We start from the raw sequence: 10,598 nt of genomic DNA on the forward strand, positions 1-10,598 counted from the left end.
GACGAGTCGCCCGTCGTCTGTACAAAGAATGATATCCGGGTCGTAGGATTCCAGCTCACACCATGTTTGCAAGACTTACTCAGCGAATGCGTGATACTGGTACTTGTGCCGTCACAAGACCAAATGCTGGTGCTCCACGCAAGGTTCGTACTCCCAGTTTTGATGATGTACTTCAGAGATTTGAGGAGAGTCCAGATACAAGGACAAGGGCAGAAGGTTCCGATATGGACGCTGACAAAATGGCTGTTTGGCGAGTTCTTCATGAGCAACTCTTGTACTCGTACCACCTTCAAAAAGTGCAACACATGGGTCCAGCGGACTATCCTTTTCGCATGACCTTTTCTCGATGGTACATTCGAAGAGTATTGAGGAACCCCGAGTTAGCGGTTTAATTCAGCGATGAAGCCAAGTTCACTCAAGATGCTATTCTCAATTCGCACAGCAGTCATGTTTGGAATGATGTCAATCCGCATGCAACGTGTGTTACAGCTCGCCAGGAACGTTTTTCAGTTAATGTGTGGGCTGGTATTGTTGACGGCGTACTCATCGGGCCTTTTTTTCTTCCGCCACGACTTACCGGTGCCGGATACCTCCACTTCCTTCAGAATGAACTACCAGGTCTTCTTGAAAAGGTTCCATTGCATGTCCGACGTGTGATGTGGTACCAACATGACGGAGCACCACCTCATTTTTCCCTGCAAGTGCGAGAGTATTTAAACCAAACATTTCCAAACCGATGGATTGGACGAGCGGGCCCTGTCGCATGGCCACCAAGGTCACGGGACCTAACCCCGTTAGATTTCTTTCTGTGGGGTTACGTAAAAGGGCTTATCCAAGCTACGCCAGTAGAAACGGTAGAAGAGTTTACACAGCGAATCATTGAAGCGTTCGAAATCATAAGGTCGACTCCACACATGCTCCAGCGTATCCGTGAAAACATGATTCGCCGTTGCCACCTCTGTGTCACTCAAGGTGGGCGTGTTTTTGAGCCGTTGCTTTAGGCTGTCACGTTGTTAAAACGTATAAAACAATTTCAATGTTGTGAAACAAAGGCGAAGCTGTGATTGATTTCAGAGTGAAAGTAAAAACTGTGCCACGATTAAAAAGGTTATTTCTCTACTCGAACGCCCGCACATCCACAACATAACACTAGACAACGGGTTGCCTACGCTGACTCTTTCTGGGGCTACAGGGGCTTAACTACCCGTTTCCGGCAACATGTTTATTGGCAAAAATGGTTGCAAATATTAAGAGTTTTCTACCCTCAAGCGTTGTAACATGAATTTTGTTACATCCTGTATGTAATATCAAACAGGTTAAGACGTGCTATTTAAAAGCAGCAATTAAAAATAATTTGATTTATTTGTCCAATTTCGTCAATTCAAATTAACAATTTATTGACATTGATTTGATCTCAGTTTTTTCTATAACTAATCGTTCTTAATTATATATAACAAATTATTTAAATTAAATTTTCAAAAACCCAAAATAATATTTGAAAATTAATTAGTATGGAATTTTTCATCAATGTTTCCTTATGACGTTGCCAAGTAAAATTATCGTCCGTAAACCGACTTTACAGATAACCTCATTTTTTTATAAATACATATATTGTTCCCAAATAATAAAAAAATTCTTACCTAAAATAATTGCCACGAAATTGTCCACAAAAGTTATCATTTTGTAATTACTTGCAGTGCTTATAAAAATATTTATGTTCACATTCAAAAATGATTTGCTGAACCAAGAAACACTGTATAAAAATTCCCCCCCCCCCTTAATGTTGACGTCGTCTGGCCGACGACCACCCCAGAGCCCGACCTGCACCCGCCAGTATACGCTCCCGCTAACGGAACACACCCCTGGCCATGGCCCACCCGAGTCAGGCGACCCGAACAGCAATTAAAGACAAAGCCGCGGAAACCTGAGTAGACAAGAGAAGAACCGTACCCATTCCTCCTGAAACATTAAATGAGGATTTTAGCGACAATAAAATCTCTTCCAGACACACCCGTTTGGAGTCTAGCGTAATGAGGTCACGCCTGGCGCGAGAGAGGCCGAGCCTCCCTCGGACGCCATGCCAGTTCGGCAGCTCAGCGCAGCTCATGGACCGGGGCGGACCTACGTCCCACGGAGAGGCAACATCCTTTGTCTACATTGAAAGTAACGTCCGGTAAATATAGTCACTAATTAACCAAACCCCTTTTATTACTTAACCTCTCCGTGAGTACCTGGTCCCTTTTTTCGGTCCCGGACCTAATCCGGCCGCATCAACTTAAGGACACCCCGCACCACACTTGGTCAACGGGGCTGCTCTTCAGCATACGGCACGGGCCGTCTCCCGCAACGTACAGAACTTTGTTTAAGGTCACGCGCACGGCGCTGACCACAAACCCGCAAGGGAACTTGGACAAACTTAATCGCGGTGCGTGTTTCACCACAGTGGGCACAACACCCGCACCGAGACATTTGCATACGGGATTGGCCGTCTCCAATCGCCCGCCCCTTAATTCAGTGTATTTTTGTATCCCGTATTTTGTACTGCTAACTTACGTTACCCGAGTAACGAGTGCCACGTAACTTGTGCGCGCCCCCTTAATCCAGTGTATTTTTGTATTCCGTGTTTTGTATTGCTAACGTACGTTACCCGAATAACGAGTGCCACGTAACTTGTGCGCACCCCCTTAATTCAGTGTATTTTTGTATCCCGTATTTTGTATTGCTAACTTACGTTACCCGAGTAACGAGTGCCACGTAACCTGTACGCGCCCCCTTAATTCAGTGTATTTTGTGTCCCGCCTTTGTGTTACGAAATTACGTTACCTACGTACCCAGTGAGACGTCTGAGACATAACAGCATCCGAGGCCACGTAACGCGGAACACAAACAATAAGGCGCCACGGAATAACAAGTAAAAACCCCCCGGGGACCTCTGTAGAGTGTTGTATTGTGTACGACTCGCTCCTCTGAATAAAAGGTACGACACCACCACCTCAACTCCACGTCTCTTATTTAAAATCATCTCACGCAACACCGCCGCCGGCCCTAGTGGGCCACGCAGGGGCACATACATCCACGACCCCAAATTCACGACTAGAAACGAGCTAGTCTGGCGCCCACCCGGACAACACAGATCAAGAACCGCCTTTTTCCCACTAGGAGCCACACCGGGACTCGAGCCCGAGACCCCGGACGACGGCATTTGGCGCCCAACGTGGGGCAGAAAATAACGTGAAAAATTTACACCTAACCTGCATTCGAGGAAGTCAAGACCGCCTTCACCCGGTGTCACACGATCGCACGGTTAGATTCTGAGCGCCGCCTTCACTTACAGACCGACGCAAGTGCCCTCGGGGTGGGCACGGTGCTTTTCCATGTAGGCCCGAACAGCAACCGTGACGTCGTAGATTACGCTCGTGTGAAGCTTGGGTCGGCCGAATGCCGATACCACAGTAAGGAGCATGAGTGTCTAGCAGGGATCTGGGCCATGATAAAATACCGGCCCCACCTCGAAGGGAGGAACTTCACTTTGAGGATGGACAACCGGTGCCTCACATGGCTACATACGATGTAGGGTAGAAAAGAAAAGCTGATCCGGTGGGCGCTGATCCTACAATCATTCGATTTCGAAGTGGAACACATTCCCTTCGCCGAGAATCAGCTGCCCGACTTACTGTCGCGAGAGCCTGACAAGCAAACTGAACTACTGGATGAGGATGATTGGGACGAGATGCTACCCCCCGACACGCCAAACAAGCAAGGACAAGCCGACTCAACATGCACCCACATTACGGCCGATGCAAATGACGACGAGAGACCGCCCAACACTGCCGCCGACTTGTACCGACGCGTGTGTCAAGCGCAGGAGACATCACCATACTGCAGCCGATCGCGGAACGAGGTGCATGCAAGATGGGATAGTGATGTCACGGACCAAGGGCGAGCGCGACGATTGGCGGACCTAGGTCCCAACATTGGCTCGAGAAACGACGCTCAGATTCTTTCATGATCACGATCTTGCCGGACACCCCGGGACAGATCTGATGAGAAGTGGGCCGCCAGTAACTTTGGCCTGGCATAACACCACGACATCCGGGAGTACATACAAGAATGTGGCGTATGCCAGATGCGGAATGCATGCAGACGAGACGGGGAGGAGCAGCAGTGGCCTAGGGAACCCACCACCACCTTTCAGACAATAGTGCTGGACATGATAGGCCCCTACCCCCGCACCCCCTGAGGGAAATGCTTCTTTCTCGTTGTGACTGACTTGTTCACTCGGTGGACCGAGGTGTATCCCTGCAGTAACATCAGGACCTTCACGCTCATCAGCATCCTGACAAGGGTATTCCTATTGCGCTGGGGCTATCCCCAGTCCATACTAACGGACAACGCCTGTCAGTTCCTGGGACGCCAGTGGAAGGCCTGGTGGAGCGACCACGAGGTATAACACCACACTATGCCCGCCTACCATCCAAGGGCCAACCCGACCGAGCGGCGAAACCAGGAACTGAAGGCACAACTATGCATCCGCCTGGGAATGGACCACACACAATGGGACTTGCACGTACCTGACACACTGTTTTGTGTACGACGGCGCACTAATGCGGCCATGGGCCTCACGCCGACAGAAATGGTGCAAGGGCACAATCTGCACCTGCCAGGCGAGTGGACCACACATGGCGTCCCTCACCCGACGGAAGACGCGGAAAGCCACGACATATGATGAAATGCTGAAACGACAGGGCATGACAGCATCAGAGAAGCTATGCCCAAGAGATCACGCCTATGACCGACCATCCCCCAACTGCAGTGTGGGTCGGCAAACTGGTGTTCGCCCGGGTACACCCACTCTCGAATGCACCCCGCAACTATTGCGCCGGACTAGCCCCAAGGTGGAGCAGCCCCTACCTCGTATGCCAATGGCTAGGGAGGACCACTTACCTGGTGCGCACCGGTGGTAGGCGGGACAAGAAGGTGCACCGAGACGACTTGCGCCTCGCCCCCCTGCCAGGAGAGAGGATACCCGAAGAGGAGACCACAACGACGTCTGTCAAAGATGGGACCGGTATGATTTTGCATTAGCCGGGTCCTTCCCATCACCTTTGTATAGGGCTCTAAGGATGCCCTTTTTCCAGGTCTTCGGAAATTTTCCCTCAGCGAGGGATTTGTTGTATAACTGCAATAGGTGTTCTGAAATCCTGGGGTAGACTCTCTTAAGTATTTCTGACGTTATTTTATCGTGACCAGGGGCTTTTTTGTTTTTCATATTATTGACTGCATCCGTAAGCTCTTCCCTGTTAAAGGGAGGAGTGTCCTCCGCATGATATGGTTCTAAGATGTTCATTCTGGTGTGCGTATGCGAGTTGCTCTCTCCGACAAGGGAGTCGCCAGGGAGAAGCATTCCCATCATCTCAACAGAACTCTCCACTATATCCGTGCTGAACTGGTTATCTATGTTCAATCCATGCATCGCACTGGCCACTCGCCGTCTCTGAGCAGCTATTCTGTATACTATTCCCCAGGGGTCCCTGTTACCTTCAGTTTCCACAAAATTTCTCCATGACTCCAGTGTGACTTCCCTTACTCGGTGGTTATATTCATGGCGGAGCTGACGATACCGCCGCGAACCCTCCTCACGATATGCTCCTTGCAGAGAGGACAGCCGACACCTAGCTGCCCTCAATCGTTTACGTGCACCTTCAAGTTCGCTTGACCACCAGGGATTTCCAACGCGGTTGTTTTTGCGTTTCCTCAGCACAGCTTCAGAAGTCTCCTGTATTATCTTCGTAATTGCTTGTGCTCTCACATCAACGGAGTCAGATTCCAGCCTCTCCTGATACTCCAGCATCTTCTGCAGGAGTACATCATCAAATTGTTTCCAATTTGTGCCCTTGTGGATGTAACAGGTCCTAGGGACAGTATCAGTAGCAGTATTAGTAGGAAAAAGGTCTACATAGAATTGAATCATTCTATGGTCACTTGAGGTATGGTCTGTTACCTCCCAATTTGTAATCACTCCCCAGGCACGTTCCGTGCATGCTGTTACATCAATAAATGTCTCGCTTCCTTGGGCCGAGACATATGTGGCCATCCTCCCAGGCTGGTTTACGATATGCAAACCGTGTGCCAAGAGAAACCTGTCTACCTCCTCTCCATTCCGATCTACTAAGGGTGAGTGCCACAACTCTGATATAGCATTGGCATCTGCACATAGTATTACTCGCTTATTTCCGATACTTCTAAGTATCCTATCCCAATGGTCCAGGTGAACTTGGACATCGTCTGAAAACTTGAAGTAGGAGGAGACCAGGTATCTCTTCTCGTGCAGACCCAGTCAACTGCACCACTATATGATATTTACCCGAGAGGTGGCCACATACCAGCATATCTAAGGATTCATTCCAGACTATTATCGCTGCCTGAGGGTGTTCTTCTATAAATACCTTTCTTCCTGTCAGGCCTGGCAGATTTCCGCCAACAGAGTACGGCTCCTGCACCAACGCAATGTCAATCTTATTTTCACAGCATACAGCTTCAAGCTCAGCCGAGACAACCGAAGAACCCCGCATATTAAGTTGTGCACACCTAACCATAATCTATGCGAGAAGCCTCTAAGGCGGTCATCTTGACCAGAGTTGGGCATGTGCGGGCAGTATCCTCATGATCAAGATCAGTGAGGTTCTCTCGCTTACAATTGGCACAGCAAACCCTCGTGGCCTACTACTACTACACTACTGCCAGTCCTGGGGAAAGTCCTCGAAAAGTTAGTTAACAGGCGGCTCACCCACCACCTTGAGCAAGTGGGGGGACTGCACATCCGTCAGTACGGCTTTCGATCTGGTGTTGGAACGGAAAGCGCTCTGCATGACCTCCTCAGCAGTGTGGAGTGATGTACGGAAAAATACCTGATGGGGATATTCCTGGACATCGCCAGTGCCTTTGACACAGCGTGGTGGCCAGGGATCCTCAGCTGGCTGAGAGAGCTGGAGTGTCCTCAGAACCTCTACTCCTTGTTGTGTGACTACTTTCGCAACCGCATAGCTGTGGTGGAATTGCGGAATGCGGAAGTAGAAAAGACTTTGTCAAAGGGCTGCCCCCAGGGCTCCGTGCTTGGACCCTTGTTGTGGAACATACTGTTCGATGAATTCCTCCGGATCCGGCTGCCTGAGGGTTGCGAGATCTTTGGGTATGCCGATGATGGACTTATTCTCGTCTCAGGTTGTTCCAGGGCTGCTCTTGAGTGTCGATGTAATGAGATCTTGGGGCAGATTTCATCCTGGGCTGACTCGGTGAAACTTCGGTTCTCATCGGGAAAGTCCATATGCATGATGCTAAAGGGCAAGTTTAGCCGAGACTGGGCTCACTACCCACATGTGAGCCTGGGGGGTGAGCGCCTGAAATTTACCACCACTCATAAGTATCTGGAAGTCTTACTGGATGATCGGCTATTATTTGCTAAGCATTTAGAGTACGTTTCCCAAAAGGCTGTGGTGATGTTTCATCGCCTCCGAGGATTGTCCCCGACCAACCGGGGCCTATCGTCGCCCACGCTGGCATGTCTGTACAGGGGGGTGTTCATCCCAATCATGACCTATGGTGCAGTTGCATGGTGGCATCGTTCAGGATTGGTACACATGAGGAGGAAACTGCAGTCGGCGCAGCGTGCTGCCCTTCTTGCGGTTACCGGGGCCTACCGTACTGTATCCAATGACGCTCTGCAGGTTCTCGCTGGGGTGATCCCTCTGGATCTGCTCATGGCTGAAAAAGGGCAGCTTGCTGCCCTGAAAGCTGCGGGCACCCTCAGGCCGGAGGACCACATAAGGCTCAGGGAAGTGACCATGGGGCAGTGGCAGCGCAAGTGGGAAGCAAGTGAAAAAGGTAGGCATACCTATGAGATCTTCCCGAATGTACAAGATCGACTTCAGTGCAAGCATATAGAACTGATGCGAGCCATGGTTCAACTTCTAACTGGGCATGGTAACTTCAAGGCCAAACTACACCAATTTGGTCTAGCAGAGAATCCGCTGTGTGGGCACTGCCACACAGTGGATGATGTCAGACATGTGCTGCATGATTGTGAAAAAGTTGAGGATCTTCGTGAACAGCTGAAGTTCCACCTGGGTCTGATTGGGTGAGACTATGACCTAGCAAATGTGGTGGCACGGAAAGAGAGTTGGGTTCTCTTCCGTGAATTTGCTCGGAGAGTCATAGTGAGACTTCAAGTGGCAGACGTAATTGAGACACTGGCTCCGTGAGCATTCTCCCTTGCAACTGTCAGCGGAGTAGTATTCAACTACTACTGAGATACTTGGATTATGTACTCCTGGATAAGGCACGCACAGGATCATTGACTACCTACTGGTTAGTCAGGGCCCTAATGGGGGACCTGGCCCCAGTGGATGGTTCTCAATCTATGGCAATACCTGGATGACTGATGGGTAGCAGGTGCTGAAGCATGTCTGGTAATTTGTATATGGGTATATAATGGATATATAATCAATATAAGGAATATAATCAATATATAAATAACATGTAATGGACATATAATCAATATATAATGGCATATAAAGGACATGTAATGGACTTATATATATATATATATTATGGTGTTGGTTTTGCTGGACTGTGAATGCGCCTGACTTGAACCCTTACCTGCATATAGCCCCATGTGGGGATTTCAGTCAACAGGTTCCTAAGAAGCCACTATGGGTCCCATAGTGGTGGAGGGGACATGTTTTCTGGATCTGGTAGTTTCAGTAGGAAGGGGCCCTGGACTATACAGATATGAAAGCAGACTCCCAATCTACCCTTAAAGGGCGCACATTTGGGAGGGGCAGAAGGCGGGTACGTTGGCCTTCGGGCCTCCGAAAACATGTCAAAGATGGGACACCAGCAGAAGGCACCCTCCTGATACCACCCCGGCACGATGCCGGACCGAATATGAATGACCACACACGCTCATGTTCACGAACATGTCGAACAAACGGCAAGGACGGGAAACCACGAGCCCACCAGGACACCACCCCCCGAGGATGAGTCTGGGGATGCCCTTAGGGCCCAGCCGCTCCGACGCAGACAGCCACCATGACATCTTGAGGGATACGTCTTAAATACCCCTCACGAGAGAAAGCCGAGTAACCTGGCACCCGATTGCACATGCGACCAGGAGATGGCAGGGCAGGATGAGTCCCAGGACACCATCATCGAGTGGCCCTCCGACCCGGACACCGATGAATCCGCAACGCAACCGGAACCGCAGGGAGACAGACTGTGGATACTCTCGATCACCGAGCTTTCCCACAGTCCCGGCGCAACCGCAGAAACTGACAATGCCGATGCAACCCCAGAGGTGACGGAACCGGACGACGAAGACAAGGAGGCCTCTTATCCAAACCCACCCGGCATACCAGAACGGGAGAGGAGGCCGTACCAATCCACGCCATACAAAGCACCGGAGAGCAAGATACCCGGCGTATCCGAGCCTCACAGCAGACCTCCCAACCCGGGAGACGACCTCGGTGGCCGACCACGAAGGACCCGCCGACCACCAGGATACATGGCCGACTACAACCGGAGGAAGGCACCAAAGGACCTCGCCAACGGACCACCACCCGGGTGTTCGACGTGGGACGACCTGGGGCCAGAGCACAGAGCATACCAGCTGCAGCCACCGCGAACACTGCCGGGATGATGCTGCTGCTGAAGCTAGGGGTGCCCCATGTTGCGGCACCACTAGCGGCGCAAGGTCCGGCTGCTCAAGGGGGGGGGGGGGGCGTTTGACATCGTCCAGCCTAAGGCCACCTAAAGCTCGACCTGCACCCGCCAGTATCCGACCCTGCTAATGGAACACATCCCTAGCCATGGCCCACCCGAGTCAGGTGAGCCTCCGATGCCAAAGTAGAACCAAGGGCCGTGTCTAATTAATTAAACACCTCGACCACAGTTCATTAACAATCAAAAATAATTTAATAGTAACTCCACTATTAATTAAAACCCATGCCCAAGGAAAGTGCGACGCAGGAGTGCCCGAGTCACTCACGTGTGAACTTACCATAATAAGTTTGTGAGTGCCTCTTTTGCGGCTTTCAGCCTTAATTAACTATAGTGTTGTGTTACGTAAGTATTACCTCCCCCTTTTTATTTTTAACCAGCCTCTGGAGCAGTCAGCAAGAGAGAAACAGTCTCTGGTGTGACTCTTAACATTTAAACTTAATTTACGTAAATTAACCATAATTATTAAAGAGCATCTGCCAATCAGATTATTTACGAATAATTAATGTATGAATTTAGAGCTGCTCTCAGCTTCTTATTATTAAAATAATTTTCGAATAACAGAACTATAGAAACTTTGGCGCGAGAGAACGCTGAGACCTTCCCTCGCACCAAGGCCAAACGCCAGTACCGAGCGACTCGCGGACCGGGGCGGACGTGCGTTCCACGGGGAACCATCATCCTTAGTCCACACTGAACAGTACTTCTGGTAATTATAGTCATACAACCCAAACCTATTTTCTTCGTTTACGTTAACTCCCCGTGCGTCCCTGGTCCTTTTATGGTGTAGGGCTAACCCAGCCGCTTAACTTTAAACTCCCCGC

This window comes from Bacillus rossius, chromosome 1, assembly GCF_032445375.1.
Source record: "Bacillus rossius redtenbacheri isolate Brsri chromosome 1, Brsri_v3, whole genome shotgun sequence".
Taxonomy (NCBI): Eukaryota; Metazoa; Arthropoda; class Insecta; order Phasmatodea; family Bacillidae; genus Bacillus; species Bacillus rossius.